General features: G+C 36.6%; 1 long non-coding RNA gene across 1 annotated transcript; it reads right to left on the bottom strand.

Moving 5' to 3' along the window:
- Nucleotides 1–2230: 2230 nt before the first annotated feature.
- On the bottom strand, nt 2231–5788 carry LOC133821548 (uncharacterized). Its single transcript, XR_009887662.1, has 3 exons — nt 4984–5788; nt 3750–3803; nt 2231–2354 (listed from the first exon to the last, which is right to left on the bottom strand). It is a non-coding gene; the product is annotated as an uncharacterized LOC133821548 (long non-coding RNA).
- Between the last annotated feature and the right edge of the window lie 16276 nt (nt 5789–22064).

Here is a 22064-nt window from a genome sequence, read left to right as displayed (position 1 = left end):
CAAATATCCTAATCTCCCAAAACCAATAAAACCCAAGCTTCAATTCATCCAAAAACTCATCAAAACATAAAATCTAATCGAAACTTAAAAATTTTAAAAATTAAGAATTTAAAACTTGGATTACCTCCGATTATGTCATTTCTCGCAAAATCGTCAGGCTAATAAGCTACTAATCTTCCCTAGAATTGCTATGCCTCGATCCTCGATTGCATCTGAGTCCTAAAAATCAAGTTTCCTTCGAAAATAAGATCGGGTGACGAAAAGGGAACAAGAGGAAGAGAGAACGTTCTGAACGTTGTTTTTATGTTTCTAACAAGTTACTTCAAGCTTTAGTAGCCTCAAGCAAATCCTAATGCTCGGGGTCCCGAAAATGCCCCCGCAGGGTAAAATAGTCGAAATTCCCAGAATTTCCCCCTGGTCTCATTAACTCCCAATTTATCATAAAATATTTATTTCCATTACCGAATATATCGGTAATGTGCTAAATACCCAAAATACCCCTTGACTCACTCTGAGTCAAGTATGAATCCCGTTGTGACTTTCCCACTAGCTTGCCTCCTAGGATCGTCTCGTGCTAAGTAACCCTAGCATAACCAAATAATAATGAAGAACCACACACATGCCACATATATTCCAAATATACCCGAAATGGAATTAATATGAAAATCACCAAATTAATCAGAAATGGGTTCACATGTTTAATACACCTAAACATGCATATTATCATTTAATGGCATAATAAATCAATTATGGCCCTCCCGACCTCCTAATCAATGTCTTAAGACTTATTAGGAAATTTGGGTCATTACAAATATCCCCTCCTTACAGAAATTTCATCTTCGAAATTTATCTGAACAGCCCGGAATATAAATTCTGCATATCTGATTTCTGTTCCCAGGTTGCTCCCTCGACCTCTCTGTTTCTGTATCATACCTTAACTAAAGGTATAGCTTTGTTCTTCTGAACTCTGTTCTTTCTATCAAAATCTGAACTGGCTACTCCTCATAGAATAACTCTTCCTTCAATTCCAGATCCTCTTAACTCAACACGTGAGTCTTATCAAACACATGTTTCCTCAACATGGTAAATATGAAATACACTGTATACAACTGACAGTGCCAAAGATAAGGAGAATCCAAAGGCAAACTGACCGGTCCTATCTAGGATTCAAACGGTCTTACTAATCTAGAGCTCAACTTGCCCTTATCTCCTCATGCCTTTCCATGGTGATACTTTAAGGAAGATACAGTCTTCCACTTGGAACTCCATGTTCCTGCGTCTCAAATCAACATAAGTTTTCCATTTACTCTGAGAAGTGAGCATAGAAGCTCTAACCTTTTTTTTTTAATATCCTCAATGATCCTCTGAACTATCTTAGTATCTAGATGTAACATCTCACCTGTAACACCCTGGATAGCCAAGACCATTACACTGTGTGTTTATAAAGGTGCAAGACTTGCTAATCAAGTCATTTTGTTAGAAACGTGTTATTGAGACTATAGTTGAACTAGGGTTAAAATATTTTGATCACAAAAGTTACATTTTATATATTCAAACATTCTTTTACACTACAAAAAAAAAAGTGTTTTAGCTACCAAAAAACTGGTAGCAAACTATGTCTTTTTGGTAGCTAATACCCTTTTTGCTACCAAAATTTTTTTGTAGCTGGTTCGTAGCTAAAACCCCATCGTTAAAGGTTTCTTGCTACCAAAAAATATTGTCGCTAATTATTCTTATTTACTACTAATTTTTTAGTAGCTAAAAATATTAAATCTAGTAGCTAAAACACTACTTTACGGGACTACTAGAGGTTTTTTGATACTATAATTTGGTAGCCAATTGCATTTAAATTGGTAGCTAAAGAATTTGTGTCATTAAAATTTATTTTATTTTCAATCCACCAAAATCATTTTACTACCACAATTTGGTAGCAAACAATCACAAAATTAGTAGCAAATTATTTGTTTTGTACTTGAAAATTCGATACTTTTGCTACTAAAATTTGGTAGCAAAATTAATAATAAATTAAATAATTTTTTTAATATATAATTTTATTAGTTTTTTAATTTAATTATTTTATGAATTCTATTTTTTATTTTAATACTTACAAAAAAAAACATTAATAAAATATAAAAATTAATTTTTATAAAATAGATAAACAAAATACAAACTAGAAAATATATTTAGTACAAAATCAATATAAAACATAATACTAAAATCTATACACATGTCAAAAATTGTACTTTTAGTTCATATTTACATATATAAAGAAGTTGGCAGTAATTCCACTTCATGCTCCCTCTTGAAGGCTCTTTTCATTTCATTGTTGTTTTTAGTTCCAACAACAATCATTCCTGAAAATACATCACAAGCATTCAGAATTCTAAAATATTAATTCTGTGGACAATTGCAAAGAATTGCAACATCGAATTAATATAAAGCATAAGAAAAATAACAAACACTCAAGGTTTGGGGACATTGAATTTCATTCTCTCAGAACAAGGTGCACGAAGAAAAATAAAGGACAATGTGAAGTCATTATTGTGCATTCAATGAACAGCTCGCATAAACAAAACTAGAGTAGAAAGGTCAATAATCTATTAGCCATTTCAACTCAATCAAACAATAACAATATATTTAGAACACTGCCACAACGAGCCAAGTAATATTCAACTTTCATAAATTCTCAACTAGTAGTCTACAATATCAAAGTTACTAGAAAGGGCCTAAAACTGATAGTAAGTATATTTAGAATGGCAAAATAACATTCTATTAATAAGAGAAGAAACATGCCATTAGAGCTAAAAAGAGGAAGTGGAAAGAACTTGGTTTCCACTACTTATTTACAATTTTACAAGCTCATGCCAAATTCGTTTCTAGTTTCTTATCACGTGTTGGTAATTGTCAGTTTCATTATTAATCATAGAATTAGATAAATTTTCAAAGAAGCATAGCATGGAACTCATAATTATGTACTGCACACTAAAATTGGCACCAACATATTTTTAGAAGACAAGAAGCTTTTACTCTATTATCTATATTCAACCATCTTCTTACTAGTGATGCTATAACACTCCATTACATGAAGCATTTCCTTTCAGCATTCGTCCAATGAAAATAAGGTATACATCATCCCCTCATAGAATTTTAGTAAGTTTATTCTATTATTTCAATCCTTGTCACCATCTGCAATCTGAGAATAATGATAAACTCAACTTTATGGCTTCTTTTGTATTGACAGAAGAGGCTATAATTACTGGACTCTGACAAAAAAGGAAAGGAATGGTTATGAGGTATCCAGAACTTCTCACAAATTGGTAAAATAAAAAATGTTACATTTGTACCAATACCACATCCAACCCCAATATAAAATACACATGCAACCACTAACCTAAGAAAAACATCTGAAATCTTTCCTTTTACTTTTGGTGCTTTGACTTATTTATAAAATATTTGCATGTCAGTTCAAATGATCTGTTTTGGTTATAACTGAGGACTACATCCACCTATAATTTTCAAATTGGTCTTGTAATCTTGTTTCAAGGTGCAGAATTTGTACACAAGATATTGAATTTGTTTAGAATCCTTATACAACTTTAAAGAGCTTAATCACAATACTTTCAACCAACATGCCAATGAACAAAATGATGGATGACTGTATCAATCATAAATGCTTCAAGTATGGCAGTGGTGAGCTCAGTGACAGATATGTAGAGCTAAGAAAAAGAAAAAGTGAGTGGTTTTCATACCTGTTTGACACAATTTGATGCTTCCATAGAACTACCAAACTCATTTTCCTTAACCTTTTTGCCAATGCATCAAAGAGAATATAGAAAAAGTGAGATGTAGATTGAAGAACAGAGGACTTCATGTCTATCATTCTCTTCCTACTTCACACCTAAAAATCAGCTTTCTTAAAAGGAAAGCTACCAAATACTCACTCACTTGTTCCATTACATAGATAGAAAGAAGAAGTAGAAAATAGATGAAGAAATATCAAATTAAAGTTATGAGAAACTAATATAATTGCCATCCAATTTCTCACAAAAGAACTGAATTTTGACACACGAAGAGAAAAAAAACTCAAAACCTCTCTTAAAGCAGTTCTTCTCAGTAAGTGGCTCTTGGTTTTTCACTTGAAAACAAACATGGATTATGCATATATATATATAGACACACATTTACACAAAGAAAATGTCAATTAAGTTAATCTATTGTCCAAGAATGTCACCTGAATCACAAAGAAAAGTGTTTGAAGTTTGAAATTCTTGAAAAGTCATCTCTTAAGGCAATTTTTCTCAATAAGTTTCTCTTGGTTTTGCACTTGAAAAAACAACTTCAATTATGCATATACACACATTTACATTGTGAGCATTGTAATGATCCATGAAGATTTAATCCATATATAGATGATAATTCCCATATATATATTTATATAACAAGTTCTTTCTTAACACCATAAACCAGACCCTCTATTGCTATAAGCATCAAACTTTGAAGATTAATTAAGGTAATCTACTGTCATCCATGCTTAATTATCTATACTTAAACAGGTTTACGCATTAATGAGAATACACTAGAATTGAATAGAATCTCTACTAATCCTTGAATTAGAATTTAAAATAAAGCCTAATTGGCTAAAAATTATTATCCCAATCGTATAAAACAGAACACATATAGCCTATTTTCTATCCAACTACTCAATTTCATATGAAGAAAAATTGGACCTAAAAGACACCCCATAACTTAAAAAAATTCCAACATAAATGCACTCAGTGCAGTCACTTTATTCTTGTCCGACCAAGTTTCAACAAAGTACACATAAACCAGAACAGAACACACAAAAGTAAATTCAAGAAAATCACATAACAGAACAAATTTCTAATTAACTTTATCATGAGATAAACATATGAACATGAAAAATTAAAGAATACCAAGAAGAGAATTTCACGTGTAAACAAGTAAAAGTAGTAGTTAACGTACCACAAATTTTAACAGGTGTTTCAAGCTCCAAGAGAATGGGCTGTCTCAAGAAAATATCTCTAGAAACAAAGCAAAGTTTCTTAATCTCAGTCTCTGAAAGCTGGACTTGCTTCTCAAGATTTGTTCTAACTTCAAGAAGCCTATTAATTATACCATCAAGAATCGAACCATTCATTTTCTTTTCTGGTCTTCTCCTTCTTCTGATGATGGTGAACCTAAAAAATCAATTCTTTTTTACTTACACAACACCAGAGAACCAAAAAATGAGCACAAAAAGACTAAGTAAGAAGCATAAAGAAGAAGAATACTTTGTTCTTCTTCTCAAGCTTCAAGATTTTGAGTGAGAGATAGAGAAGGAAAAGAAAAGAAAAGAAAAAGATAGAGCTTTAAATCAAATGGGTATTTGAGTTTAATGGTCCGGAGTTGGAGGGGAACTTTGGCATCTTCTTTGGAGCTTTAGAGATAAAAAAATCAAACCCACCTACTAAAAGCTATAAAGCAAAGAATATATTCTTTTTGAGAGAGAAACCATAGGGAGAGTGACTCTCTCCACAAACAAAGAAAGAGAGCTCAGTAAGAAGATGATCAAGAGAGAGAGAGAGTGGGCTAAAGCCTAAAGTGGGTTCCCTGTGGAAAGTGCGGACCCAAAGAAAGAAGAAAAATAAGAAAGAAAAAAAACCCTCAAAGATAATGGTGAAGAAGACTCATGTGGCATCATACAAATCAACATTGGCTGATCGTTCTTTTACATAATTTTTTTTGAGAGCTTTGAAACTGAGGCGCCAAGAAGGTTAGAGTTTTAACAATCAAACATATGGGACCCCAAACATTTGATCACTTTACTTACCATGTTCCCACCTTTAACCAATAAATAAACATATATATATATATATGTGTACATAATATGTATACACTAAGGAAATCAAGGATATTTATGTGTTGTGTACATGTTTGTTGGTTTGAATTGTATGTGAATAATGTTGGGATAAGGCTTGAGTGCATGATTTTTTGTTCTATGTTTTGATCAAGTTTTGCGTTGGTGGGATAGAGTGATTACAACCAAATCCAAATATATGACTCAGCAAAACTGATTCCTATGTATGGGTCAATAATACAAATATCTTTGACATAATTTAAAAAACTAACCTATTATACATATGCATATTCAGTTTTTTAATAATTAAAAAATATTTTACCTAACTATAACCACATATTTAGGAAACAACAACCATTAATTATAAAATGTAAATTTAGTTTTAATTTTTCATAACGGTGTAAAGTAGGAAATATAATAAAAATTAATTATAAAAAAACAATTTAATATTTTCAAATTTTTATTTCATAAAATATACATATCTCTATATACATATAATCAGGCACAAATATAGGAAATAAAAGTATTAATTAAAAAAATTACAAATAACTAGTTTGAAATTTAAATTTTAGTTTTTCAAGGAGGATACTATCTAAGAAAATTAATATATATAGTAAGTATCTCTTTTTTTTTTCACTAGTTCATCGACATTTTGTTGAGGTATGTATGCCATATACTGATTAAATATCATGGCTATATTGGTTAGATTGTTTAATTAAAAAAATTTCTTCAGGTGCTTCAACTGGGTGTAAGGAGAAGGTACTGACAAACAGGTTTTTATTCTCTCTACCATATTTCACTAAAACAATATGCATTAAGTTAACTTGGAAATAAAAACATTGATCATAGACATATACATCTCTTTTTTCTTATGAATGTTGTTATACTTTCTTGAAGATTCATTAGGTGTTTTCTGACATTTTGATCACACAAATCAAACATTCTTTGATGGAAATCTATAATCAAAGAAAAAAAAAATACAAAGAACAAGTAACTAGTTAACGTATCTTATATGATATGCTTGTTTATTTAAAATTTATTTATTTCTTTCTATTTCAGGTGCTTCAACTGAGATATAGAGATAGAAGGAGAGTTTTTGGTGCTTCAATTACAACAAATATAGAAGGAACTAGTACCAAATATCAATATCAGGTTTGAACTCCCTACTATATTTTTTTTACTAAAACAATATCCATTGAAATCAATTACTCAGTAACAAGCATCATAGACATATCTATTTTTCTAAATTGAATTTATTTAAAAAAAAATGAGTTAAATATTTATAATTTTATTTCACTCTATCATCATGAATATGTAAGTTGCAAATATTACTAACAGTGCACTAGCTAGTCAATACACTAGTACATTATCATAATTATAGTAAAATAGTATACAAAAATCATTGAAACTTCATTTCTTAAATCTGTCCGTGCAGAGCATATATGTTTTTAAATATATATATATAATAAAATGTCAATTATTACTGCTTTGTAGAGACACTTATATGGCTTTCTTAGTTCTCTATGATTATAACAGATCAGAAAAAAAAAATTAAAACCAAATTCAAGCCTACCCAAGAACAGAACAAGAAAAAAAAACCAAGCTTTACCTGTGTGAAGATCGCTGGGGCTCATCATGAAGCTGCGTTGTTGGGGCTCATCAGAGGGTGAAAAGCATACTGAGCACTGGTTCGTGGTTGTGGTTCAAGAGGACATTGCCGAACTTGAGATTTCCCCATCGTAATTTGAGAACTCTGTATAGAGGATCCCCTGGCGATTCCTTGGATTAGTTTAGAACGAGTATATTAATAAATTAATGACTATGTGAAAGAATATGATTTTGTGTTTGTGTGTGCATGTGGAGATTTCTCTTACCGTGCATAAAAGGTGCCTTTAGGAATGTACTCGGAGACTAACAATTTCTCCTCTCTCCACTGAACCGCCTCATCTCGACGTCGAACCCCACAGACAGCCCAAATGACCATGGCAACCTTATAGGCTGACCCTAACCCGCCATTACCAAGCACCTCCGCCGCAGCCTTCATCAAATCTGACAACCCGAAAGTACCCTTTTCATCTCACCATTATCAAATCAGTCATGGACCCAATCTTCCCATCTTGCGAACCTCCACCAACACCTTTCTTGGAATCACTACCTTTGGGCTGGATGATTCCGAGTTCCTTCGGTTAGAAGTTGGTATGTGAACTTCGAATGAGAGAGACAGAGAGAGCGAGAGTGAGAGGGAGAAATGAATACGAGAGAGAGGGGAAGAATAATGGGGTCTGGGGTTTAATTTCAAATGAGTGAGAGGGAGCTAGGTATTTGAGAGTGTATAGGGGAATATGAAGAAGAAAATGAAATGGGGCTTTTCTTTTCAGCTTTATTGGCTATGGTAGCTGTGCGAAAGGTTGAGAGAGAGAGGGATTACGGAGAAGAATAAAACTTTGAATCAGAGACACAAAGAGAGCTTGAGTGAGAGGGAGACAGGAATACGAGAGAGAGAGGGGAAGAATAATGGGGTCTGGGGTTTGATTTCAATTGAGAGATAGAGAGATTAGAGTGCGATGGAGCTAGGGATTTGTGAGTGTATAGGGGAATATGAAGAAGAAAACGAAATGGGGCTTTTCGGATCAGGTTTATTGGCTGAAGCCGTGAGAAAGGGTGAGAGAGAGATGGATTAAGTACGGAACAAACAAAAACCCCAACAGTAAGGAAAAATACTGAAATTATTTAAATTTTAAAATATTGCTTAAAAAATGTATTATAATTTTGAAATATTGCTAGTAATGATTTTATCTTCTACTTCATTTTAATTTAGAAATAAAATTAAAAAGAAAAATAAAATACTTAGAGAAAGGTAAATGGCCACTTACTGATTTAATATTAATTTAATAAAATTATTTATTTGCCCAGATAACATAACACACTTTATATTCCATTGATAGAAATACCCCATTTGAATTCGTAAAATTTCAAAGTTAATTATGTGGTGGTACATTTTTTCGATTGTGGAATGAGCTTCTTTATTATTAATTTTTCTAAAAAAGTATTTTATATTGTGTACAAACTTTATCAAATTTACTATTGTGAGACATTCTATTAATTTTTCCTTTCTTTTTGATCATTTTTTTAATTAAAGTTGGAATTTAAGAAATATTCTAGTTTTTGTAAAAAAAATTGGCAGCGAAATTACCCAATATTTTTTTATTAGTTTAAGTATTCAAGATTTTTTTCGTTGAAACTACTCACGCATCCAAAAACTGAGATAGTAGTCACTCATTCTGGGATTGAGATAGATTTAATACTTGTTGACTGATTATTTTGTCAATTACAAATAAACCAATAAAGCATTAAAAAAAAATCAAACACATGATATGTACGGGATTTAGGTTATTAATTAGTCTTAGTGCACAAGTTAATTGTATTGAGAAATAAGAACTTGCAAAACTTAAGTTCTTTAGAGATTTATTAGGTCGCATTTTTGCATGCACTAAGTGATACTCTAACCCTATTTATAGGCAGTTGAGAGGATTAAGCTCATTAGTGTCTGATTACAATAAAATTCCCTTAATGGGTTTATGCTTATTATTTTGGTTTTAGTATCATTGAACCTTATAATTCTATATATTTAATTATTTTAAATTTGAATTTATTGTAGGATTTTCTAAAGTTTTTTGGTTTTTTTTATTTTGTATTTTACTTTTGTAATTAAATTTGTTTCATGAATAATAATTTTAGTATTTATTCCTTAAAAAAGAAAATTTTAAAATTTTTGTTAAATGATTTTTAATTTTTTTTATTAGATTTTAAATAATTTTTTAATATTTGAATGAATTTTTTAAATAAAACATAAAAAAATAATGGCATGTACCAATTAAAGACTTACACATATGTGTCTATTTGGCACTTAAATTAAACACAATTATAAAAAAAAATATGCATGTAATCGAGTAGGATAAGAAACACTTATACTAATATCCTACCCTATACGTGCATCGAATACATGTGTTTTGTACCATAACTCTATCATACCCTATAACTACAATTCAAGGGCTAATTAAGTATTTTATTTTTCTCAATGTAATATAATCCATCGTCTACTTGTTCGAAAGATATAATAGAGAAATGATGGATAAAAGTTGGATTTTCCAAAAGAATAGATTATCAGTGGAGTATTTTGATAGACTTAATAGTTTAATTAAGTTATCAACTTTGCATTTAAATTGTGAAAATAAGATTCGATGTCCATGTGTTTCATGTATGAACTTATATTATCATGACTTAGAGAAAATTGAGCGTCATATATTCGTAAAAGGATTTTATACCAAATATGTTATGTGGGAGTTTCACGAGGAAGATATCACAAAAGTAAACGAAGATGAAGAAGAAGTAGAATCAAACAGTGAAGAAGACATACCATATGACAGTGATGATGATGAAGACAATGACGATATGATACCAGCATTAGAAGATTTAGCTAGTCAATATCATAGGAAGAGTGATTTTGTGAACCTTGGAGATTCAAATGAGCACAATGATGAAAGGAATACATTGCCTGACTTATTTGCAGAAGCAGAAAAGGAGTTATACTTTGGATGTACAACGTTCTCAATCTTAACATTTATTGTTAATCTAATGCACATTAAAGTGATGTATCGTTGGAGCAACAAATCATTTGATTTGTTGCTCGACTTACTTTCGAAAGCATTTTACAAAGATAATAAAATTCCATGATCTTATTATGACGCTAAGAAAATGTTGTGTGATCTTTGTTTAGGGTACGAAACTATTCATGTATGTGAGTATGATTGTGCTTTATTTTGGAAAGAGAATAAAAATGTTGAAAGATGTCCTATATGTGGTCATGAATGATACAAATTCCCAGGAACTAAAGACAAGAAGATCCCATACAAAAAGATGCAATATTTTCCTATAACTCCACGACTACAGAGACTTTTTATGTCACGCCATACATCATCTGATATGAGGTGGCATGAGGAAGAACGTGTTGATACAAAAGGTGTACTTAGACACCCGGCAGATGCAGAGGTTTGGAAGGATTTTGATAGACAATATCCAGATTTTGCAAAAGAATCTCGAAATTTAAGGTTTGGATTTGCAATAGATGGGTTCAATCCATTCAGTGATTTATATAACTCGTACAGTATGTGGCCAGTGTTACTAATGCCATATAACATGCCGCCATGGAGATGAATGAAACGAGAATTCTTAATGATGGCATTATTGATTCCGGGACGTCGTGCTCCAGGAAAAGACATAGATGTCTATTTACAAACTCTGATCGATGATCTGAAAGAACTATGGGAAAATGGTGTATGTACTTTTGATATTATTGATAAAGAATATTTTACAATGCGTGCAGCAATATTGTGGACGATCCATGATTTTCCAGCATATGTTATTGTATCTGGGTATAGCACTCAAGGTTATAAAGCTTGTCCTGTTTGTGAAGATGATACATCTTCATTTCGAATAAGAGGAAAAACATGTTTCATGGGTCATCGTTGATATTTGTGTCTGAACCACCAATGGCGCAATGATATGGAGTATGATGGTACAATCGAAAGGCATTCACCTCCAAGAATTTTAACAGGAGATGAAATCTTAGATAAATTAAAAAGTGTATGGAAATGTAGGGCAAGTAAAAATGATAAGATCATTAAGGACGATAAGCAACAAATGAAGGATGCATGTTATGAAAATAACACGAACTGGAGGCGCAAAAGTATTTTTTGGGAGGTAGAATATTGGCCTAAATTAAAACTAAGACATAATTTGGATGTGATGCATATTGAGAAACATATATGTGATAGTGTAGTTGGTACAATATTTAGTATTGATGGGAAGTCTAAAGATACTGAAAAGGCAGGACTTGATTTACAAGATTTAAGTATTTATAAGCAGCTACACATGAAAAAGAAGGGGAACAAATGGTTCAAACCAGTAGCATGCTATACATTATCAGCGAAGGAACGACAAGAATTTTGTACGTTCATAAAGTCTGTAAAATTTCCTAATGGATATGCTACAAATATTTCTTGGAATGTTAACATGAAAGATGGAAAATTATTTGGGTTGAAAAGTCATGATTGTCATATTTTATTAGCGTTTTCTCCGAGCTAAAACCTTCCCAAATCATACCAAACCAATACCCAAACCCCAAAATCAACTTAAGACTTTAAATGGACCATCTAACAACCCATAAACACTAGATTCAAGCTCAAAACACAATCACACTCACAAATCCACCCAATTGATTTCAACTTCAACAACTTAAACCCATAGGCCAAAAACACAAACCCAAGCTTGAAAAACCTGAACCAAACCTCAAAATCTTAAACCACAACAGATAAAACTCTTAAAATTGTCTAGGATCCTTACCTTTAAGTGGAGAATCCACCCTTTGCTTCCTTGAATCCATCTCCAAGTCTCCAAAATCAGCTCCTTCCCCTCTTCTTCTTCTTCTTCTTCTAGCTTTTCTTTCTCTTTATTTTTTAACAAAACCAAACAATGACCAAGCCCCAAACCGTGTACCCCATATAACCCAGCTTCCATATATCAAATTCCCAGCCAAATGACCATTTTACCCCTCCTTGCCTATCCTTTCCCAACTAAACCTCAAGGGCACTTAAGTCCTTTTACTTCTATTTCATTTCTACCATTCTCTATCTAGAACTTGTTACTCTCAGCAGTAACTAATGGTTACCCAGGTTACTCAATCACCAATAACTATTACCCGCTAAATCTCAACTTAACCATAAAATTCCCAAAGTACCCCTAGGCTCCTCCCGAGCCGGGTATAGAAATCCCGTTGTGACTCTTAAGTTAACTAGCTCTCTAGGACCGTCTCGGCACGTGCATCACAATAATAACACCACACTCACGTGGTACAATTCACAGAATACAATTATCACATATATGCCCTCAGCGGGCTAAAATTACCAATTTACCCCTATCATGCAAACGGGGTCCACATGCATAATTATTTCACCTAACATGCATACAAACCACGTAGTCATGCATCTCAATGTTCAATTAGTCATATAACATGCTTTAAATCATAACCATGCATTAAACTCATAAAATCACACATAAATTCCATTATGCCCTCCAGGCACACTAATCAAGGCCCTTAAGCCTTATTAGCGATTTTGGGTCGTTACATTCAAGCATGATCCCGTCCGAGCCATAGTCTCACCTAGTCACAGCCATGAATTAGAATCCATCACTAAACTTCAATACCAAAACCTAACCTTGGGACCAATCTCGAGCCTTCGTGAAGCCCTAATTCCACCAAAGGGGGTGGTGGAATCAAACCCTGAGCCCCCGGGCAAAAACCCTATGAAATAACTCAAAAACCCACTTTTGGAACACAAGGTAGCGCTACAGTGCCACAAAGTGGGCGCTATAGCACTACAGGCAGAGTCAAAAGCGTCAGGAAACCCAAGCCTAGCACTGTAGCGCCCAAAGGCAAGCGCTACAACGCTAGTCACAGACCAGCAACACCCTATTTTTCTTCCTTCGATTTTCCTCAAACCAAAACCCCTTGGAACCCTTCCAAACCTTAACTACAAACCAAATTGAGTCTACCATCACCTATATCTCACCCCACACAACCCAATAACACAAGACTTAACCACATGCATCATCAAACTAAGAAAACAAACATTGAACTCAAGAACTCAAGAATTCAACTAGAAACTCAGAAACATAGAACTTCAAAGCCAGAATTTGTTTCCTTCTATGGAGAATTTCAAACTTGGGTTATCTCTAGTATCCTTCTAGCCTCAATCCCTTCAACTCCTCAAGCTTATTTCCCTTAATTCCATCCAAAACTCAAGCTTAGAAATCACCTCAATAAAACTCAGAAACACTCATCAGAAATCTTGAAACTTACCTCAATTGAGTAGCTAATCCCTGCTAACTCTTTTAGCTTCACCAAGGTCTTTAGCCCTAAGTTCCAGTGTAACGACCCTAAATTTTCTAATGAGGCTTAAGGGCTTTGATTAGTGTGCCGAGAGGGCATAATTGGGTTAAATGTAATTTGAATGATTTTATAGATTTAAATGCATAATTATATGATTAATAATGCTTGTATGGTTATATTGATGTTAATGGGATATATATATGGTATTTGTGAGAACCACATTATTATGTGGGTAGGTTTGTAGAGCACGACTCCAGGCGATCCTAGGGCTAGATAGCGGGAAAAGTCACAACGGGGCTTAGTAGTTGACTTTGGATAAGTCAGGGGTATTTTAGGTATCGGGTAGTTATTTAGACTATCGGGTTATGAAAATAAATATATAGACATATATTTGAGATTAGGAAGTCTAGGCGGGAATATTGGGGAATTTTACCGTTTTGCCCTCGGGGACGGTTCCGGCACCCCGAGCCTCGGGATTGACTTAACGGGATAAAGGTAAGCTGAATTAAAGGAAAACAGTAGAACAAAAATAAGACCGACTCTCTTTCTTAGCCCTTTTCTCTCTCTTCTCTCTCAAGGAAAACACTGAAAATTTTAGAAGAATTCAGCTGGAATTCTATGGATTGAAGGAGTGATTTAGAGGCTTAGCTCAAGAATCATCCAGGAAATTTAATCAGTACTAAGGTTAGAAATTCTGAGTTATGGCTGAGTAGCGATATAGTTGTGATTTTGATGTTAAGGGCAGAATTAAGGTGGAAAAGCTTGGGAATTGACTTGGATTTTCCTTAGAGAAGTGGTTCAGCAGAAGAGGTAAGCTTTAATTCATGATTTAGAGGTTTCAATCTGAATTTGCATGGCTAGTTTTAGTGTTTGAAGTTCTTGAGTTTCAGAAATTGAAGATGGGATTTCCATGAGTTTTAGGTTGAGTTTTCAGTTGAATTATGTTGTTTAAGTCATTCTGAAAGTGTTGGGATTAATTGGTTTTGAATTAGGAAGCTTTGGGATGATTTTGGGTAAGGTTTAGGTGTTGAAAATGGTGGAATTTCTGGGCACGAAGGGAAGGGTCGCAGCTCTGTTCTAGAGCGCTGCGGCCTTAGGATGCAAATGAGCCAGGGAGGCTCGACCAGGGGTAAGCGCCGCGGCGCCGAAAGCAAGGGTCGCGGCGCGTGTCTTCTTCCAGGGATGCCTTAGGTTCTATTTTGGGGCAAGGCCGTGGCTAGGTTTCAAGGGCCGCAACCCTTAGCTGTGTACTTGAACATTTAGGGTTTTTTAGGCACATGAATGTAGTTTAGGGTGCTCAGGATTGATTTCCCCACCGTGCTTGATGGAATTCGATGTCCCGGAAGCTAGTATTGTACCCGAAAAATTATATTTGAATATTAATGGAACCCAATATCGTGGTTATGACTAGGTGTAAAAGCTAGGGCTCGGGAATGGATCATGCTCAAGGAGCGTCGCTCGTAATCAGTAAACGCAGAAACTGAAGGTAAGAAAACTGCACCTGGTTGTATATCTGTAATGGGACTAAGATTTCCCTATTCTGTAAGCTTGAAAGGATGGTATTATGCCATGAAAACTAATAAGTGAACCAAAGGCTTAAGAGTGCCAAGGGTTACACTAGCGTACAGGGCGCGACTTGGCCACTGGTAGCCGAGGACAGCTTAATATGCACTGAGCTCGGTTTTAAGCGGGCCGGAGTCAGTGGGGTAAACAGAGGGTGAAGCCTAAGTTGTCGCCCCTGGTTGTTATGTGATATCGATGTTATGAGACTTGAATGTTATAAGTGATTGATTGCATTCTTGAATCTGAATATATGCTGAATGGTTAATGTGGATTATTTGGTGAAAGATCATGCTTAGTGAATTTACTGTTTGTTATTATTGTTTGTGTTACACATTGTGTTTTCTTGCTGGGCCTTGGCTCACGGGTGCTATGTGGTGTAGGTAAAGGCAAGGGCAAGCTTGATCAGCCCTGACTTGGAGAGCTCTGTGAGCTGAATGTACATGACCAGCTGCTCAGCTGCCACGGTTGAGGTTTAGGCAGGGACGCGAGACCCAGAAATGTTCATTTTGCCTTAGTATGGCTGACTGTTGTCTATATTTTGAGGAGTCTGTAAACAAACTTTTAAACTCTGTTGCTTTTGGGATCCCATGTATATAACTGTTTAATTATATAAAATGTAACTTTTGAGACCAAAACCTTCTTAACCCTAGCTCATACATGTTTAGTGACACATTTTTAAATTAATGACGTGATTAGCAAGTCTTGCACCTTTATAAGTACACAGTGTAGCGGTCTTGGCTATCCAGGGCGTTACAACTTGGTATCAGAGCGTCCTAGGTTTAAGTGTTCCTGATGACCAGCTGGACATGTACATTCGTTGCTAGAGACAAGCTCAAATCATGGTTCGGTAATGTGTATATGTATTTATATGCTTATATGCCTGGAATGAGTTATGAATGTTGTTATTTATGGGATTAATAGGAAGAATGAGATACTGATAGGGCCTGGTCCTTGACTGTTGTGTGAGAATATTAAGGCATATTTATTAGCATCGCCGTACATGTAAATGAATATTTGGATGGTTAATTGTATATTGTGCTTGGATGAACGTCTGTTTCATAGGTATTGTGTGATGAGATTAGAGGCATGCTTATCAGCAGTCGGTTCATGTGGATGGATGCCTATATGTTAATTGTTTGTGATTGGTTATGTTCCATTGGTGGATTTTGGAGAAGTTTTTACCATGTCATCATGGTCTGACTGCCGAGTCGTTGATTTCAGATTGACTTGGATAGCTATGCATCCAAGAAAATCTACGCGACTAGCCGGCACTAGGTCCAGGACCAGGGATGATGACCAGGGCCAGAATCCTCTGCCAGTCCCTGAGAACTGGCAGTAGCTTATGGCAGATATGCAGGCTTGATTACAGAGCTAGGATGAACAGATTCACCTAATGCGTTACCAGGCTCCATCAGGCGCTGCCCCTATTGTACCACCTGCAGTGGTACCGGTTGTTCAGTGTGGGGAGGTTGGGAATAGGTGGGAGCCATTATATGAACGGTTCAGGAAGCAGAAACCTCTAATCTTTGAAGGGGGACCTGATCCACTGAAGGCTGAGCAGTGGCTGACTATAATTACGACTATACTGGATTTCATGAGGATAGAGGGACATGATAGAGTGGCCTGTGCCACGTATATGTTGAGAGAGGATGCCCGCATCTGGTGGGAAGTGGCATCGCAGACCAGGGATGTTACTGCTTTGAGTTGGGAAGGTTTCAGAGATTTGTTCAATCAGAAATATTACAATGTTGCTGTCAGGGCAGCAAAAGTCAATGAGTTCGTGGGTTTGGTTCAGGGCAATATGACTGTTACTGAATATGCCCTAAAATTTGATAGGCTTGCGAAGTTTGCACCAAATCTTGTGCTTACTGATGCTGCTAAGCAAGATCGATTTATCAGGGGGCTTAATGCTATGATAGCCCAGGATGTCAGGATCACAACGGTACCTGGAGGAAAAACTTATGCCCAGGCCGTTGAGAAGGCTCTTACCGCTGAGGAAGCGGAGAACAAGATATGGAGGGAAAGTGCAGTGAGGCGTGAGGGCCGCAGAGTGGTGCCACGTTATTCAAGGACAGGTAGGGGCGGAGGCCCCAGTGACTTCAAGAGAAAGACTCCTAACACTTTGACCATTGCTGGTCCTGATGGGAGGGGTCAAGGTGGCCGTCAGGGTGGTGGCGAGGCATGACGGACCTATTCGGAGCGCCCGAGATGTAGAAGACGTCATCTGGGCGAGTTTCGGGCCAAGGCTTGTTTTGTGTACGGAACAGTGGGACATCTCAGGAAAGACTGCCCAACAGTAAATAAAGGTGAAGCAGGGAAGGCGGATAACTTGACTCCAGCTCGAGTATTTACCTTGACTCAGATAGAGGCCGAGGCTAGTCCCTCGGTAGTGACAGGTCATCTTTCTAGTACTAGCACTCCTTTTACTGTATTGATTGATTCTGGTGCTACACATTCCTTTGTTTCTAGTAGAGTGATTGATAGACTGTGTTGACCTAGTGAATATCGGATTGCAAGGTTTGGGACTTTATTGCCTACAGGGGAACTGGTAGTTTCTAGGAGATGGATTAGGGCACTTCCAGTGATGGTTGATAGCAGGGAACTTTTGGTGGATTTGATTGAGTTAGACATGGAGGATTTTGATATGATTCTAGGGATCGACTAGTTGGTCAGATATGGGGCTACGATCGACTGTAGGAAGAAGATGGTGACTTTTGAGCCTGAGGGCGAGGATCCTTTTGTTTTTGTGGGTGCGATATGTGGACCCCGCGTACCCATGATTTCAGCGTTGAGAGCAAGAGACTTGTTACAGGGAGAATGGATAGGTTTTCTAGCCAGTGTAGTGGATATTACTAGGGTTATGCCGATAGGGCCGGGAGAGACCAGATTGGTGTGTGAGTTTTTGGATGTATTTCGTGAGGATCTACCAGGGTTGCCGCCGCGAAGGGAGATTCAGTTTGAGATTGAGTTAGCACTTGGGACAGAACCAGTATCAAGGACACCATATAGGATGGCTCCAGCTAAGTTGAAGGAACTAAAGATACAGTTGCAGGAGCTTCTGGATATAGGATTCATCAGACCTAGTTACTCACCATGGGGCGCTCCAGTGCTGTTTGTTAAGAATAAGGACGAGACTCTTAGGATGTGTATAGACTATAGAGAATTGAACAAGTTGACCATAAAGAATAAGTACCCTCTACCAAGGATTGATGACTTGTTCGATCAACTGCATGGAAAGACGGTGTTCTCAAAGATTGATCTACGATCTGGTTATCACCAGCTGAGGATCAAAGATGAGGATATACCGAAGATGACTTTTCGGACATGGTATGGGCATTATGTGTTCTTGGTCATGTCTTTCGGTTTGACCAATGCCCCGGCAGCTTTTATGGATTTGATGAACAGGGTGTTCAGGGACTTCCTGGATCAGTTCGTCATTGTCTTCATCGATGACATCTTGGTATACTCCGGTTCAGAGGCAGAGCATGAGCAGCATCTTCGACGGGTTTTACAGAGGTTAAGGGAGCATCAATTGTATGCCAAGTTTAAGAAGTGTGAGTTTTGGTTGCCAGAGGTGACTTTTCTTGGGCATATAGTTGGCGCAGAAGGGATTAAGGTGTATCCGTCCAAGGTGGAAGCAGTAAGGGATTGGCCGAGGCCAAGGAACGCCTCGGAGGTGCGGAGTTTCCTTGGGTTGGCAGGTTATTACAGACGGTTTGTAGAGGGGTTCTCAAAGATTTCTTCACCAATGACAGAGTGGACAAGGAAGAATCAGAAGTTTTTCTGGTCAGAGAAGTGTGAGAACAGTTTTCATTAGTTGAAGCGACGACTTATTTCTACACCTGTGCTGAGTCTTCCTCCGAAGAAAGGAAAGTTTGTAGTCTATTGTGATGCATCAAGGATGGGTTTAGGCTGTGTGTTGATGCAGAATGAGAAAGTTATAGCCTATGCATCTCGGTAGCTGAAGGAGTATGAGCAGTGGTATCCTACCCATGACTTGGAACTGGCGGTAGTGGTATTCGCACTAAAGGTTTGGCGGCATTATCTGTATGGGGAGAAGTGCAAGATATACACTAATCACAAGAGTTTGAAATATTTCTTCACTCAGAAAGCTCTGAACATGAGACAGAGGAGTTGGTTGGAGCTGGTTAAGGATTATGATTGTGATATCCTTTATCACCCTGGGAAGGCCAATGTGGTGGCAGATGCTTTGAGTTGTATAGTTCCACCCAGATTTCAAGGGAGTTAGCAGATGAAATGTCCAAAGCAAGGATAGAATTGGTGGTGGGCTGGTTAGCTAATATTACCCTGCAGTCGACCCTACTAGAGAGGATTAAGGAGGGACAATTATTAGATGTGCAGTTGCAGGAAGTTAGGCAGCATGTTTTAGTAGGAACAACTAGGCATTATTCCGTCTCTGAGACTGGTATGCTCCGATGTCAGGGGCAGATTTGTATTCCAGCAGATGAGGGGATCAGATGAGAAATACTTAATGAATCACACACTACGCCATACTCGCTTCATCTGGGTACCACGAAGATGTATCAAGATCTACGGACATTATATTGGTGGCCCGGAATGAAGAAGGATGTGGTAAAGTATGTGTCTAGATGCTTGACATGTCAGCAGGTAAAGGCTGAGCATCAGCGACCAGCAGGATTGCTTCAGCCTTTGGGTATCCCAGAATGGAAGTGGGAGGACATCACCATGGATTTTGTAGGAGGGTTACCCAGAACAGTGGGACTTTGTGACTCGGTGTGGGTGATAGTAGACAGATACACCAAGTCAGCTCATTTTCTACCAGTGAAGTCGATCTATACAGTGGAAAAGTATGCAAAGTTGTATGTGAGGGAGATAGTTCGTCTCCATGGGGTTCCAAAGTCTATTGTGTCTGATCGAGATCCCATCTTTACCTCCAAGTTTTGGGGAGCTCTGCAGAGAGCTATGGGGACTCAGTTAAAGTTTAGCACAGCTTTTCATCCTCAGACTGATGGACAGTCTGAGAGGACGATTCAAGTATTAGAGGACATGCTTAGGGCGTGTGTGATTGATTTCGAGGGGTCTTGGAGTAAGTATTTACCGTTGATTGAATTCTCGTATAACAACAACTATCAGTCCATGATTGGGGTGGCCCCTTATGAGATGTTATATGGGAGAAAATGTAGATCACCCATACATTGGGATGAGATGGGTGAGAGGAGGTACTTAGGGCCAGATATGGTTCAGAGGACTAATGAGGCTATTGAGAAAATTCGAGCCAGAATGCTTGCATCGCAGAGTAGACAGAAAAGCTATGCTGATCCTAAGCGTAGGAATGTGGAGTTCCAGGTTGGGGACAACGTGTTTTTGCGAGCTGAATGTACATGACTAGCTGCTCAGCCGCCACAGTTGAGGTTTAGGCAGGGATGCGAGACCCATAAATGTTCATTTTGCCTTAGTATGGCTGACAGTTGTCTGTATTTTGAGGAGTTTGTAAATCAACTTTTAAACTCTGTTGCTTTTGGGATCCCATGTATATAACTGTTTAATTATATAAAATGTAACTTTTGAGACCAAAACCTTCTTAACCCTAGCTCATACATGTTTAGTGACACGTTTTTAAATTAATGACTTGATTAGCAAGTCTTGCACCTTTATAAGTACACAGTGTAGCGGTCTTGGCTATCTAGGGCGTTACATCCAGCCTGAGCTTACTCTGAGATTCCAGCCCCAAAACTCACAAAGAATGGTGAGGAATAGAGCAAACCGAATGGAGAAGAAAGAGTCCTTATTTTGCCCTTTATCTTCTGAAGCTTTCTACAGCCTCCACTAAAACTAAAAAGCAATATAACACTTATCTTTTTTTTAGTCAAATGACCATTTTGCCCTCCCATTAAATCCTAAGCCTTAAAGCATACCAAGGGCATTTTAGTCATTTGCTCCTAATTCCCACTAATTCCTCGAGTGTCCTTAATAATTACCGCTTACATCCTGACACCTAACTAATCACTAATTATTTTCCTCAGTATCAAATAATCTCCAATATACTTCTCAAATTCTCAGAAATACCCCCGGACTCCCACGAGCCGGTTATAAATCCCCGCCATGAGTTTTCTGCTAAACCGCTCACTAGGATGGCGTCGAGTCACAAGCTACAAATATATCCACATAATAATGTGGTCTCAACATTTTATCACAAATATTTACATTTATGCCCTCAATGGGCCTAAATTACAAATATACCCTTATAACCTAATCAGGGCCTACATGCATACTAATACACATAGTCATGCATCACATTTATCCAAATAATCGTATAAGCATGCTTTTCACATAATCATGCATTTTCACCATTAATTCACATAACTTCCAATTATGCCCTCCCAGCACACAAATCAATGCCCTTAAGCCTTATTAGTAATTTTGGGTCGTTACATCACCCATCTCATAAGATGCCCTTCCAATAACTGGATAACTCTCTCTGATTTACTATCAGTATGAGGATAATGAACTGTACTAAACTCCAACAGTATAATCATCGCCTTCTGCAACCTACCCTAAGGTTTAGAAGTAAAAAAGAGTCTTCTTCTGATAAGATAGACCTTGAATTCCATGAAGGCGTACTACCTTTCTCACATAGAGGTATGTATACTGATCAGCTATGTTACTTGTCCTTACTGATAGAAGTGAGCTGACTTTAAATACTGCTCCATAATG

The sequence above is a fragment of the Humulus lupulus genome, chromosome 3 (assembly GCF_963169125.1).
Source record: "Humulus lupulus chromosome 3, drHumLupu1.1, whole genome shotgun sequence".
NCBI classification, from domain to species: Eukaryota; Viridiplantae; Streptophyta; class Magnoliopsida; order Rosales; family Cannabaceae; genus Humulus; species Humulus lupulus.
Note: the sequence above shows the minus strand (reverse complement) of the source record. Positions and strands in the feature narration are given on the sequence as shown.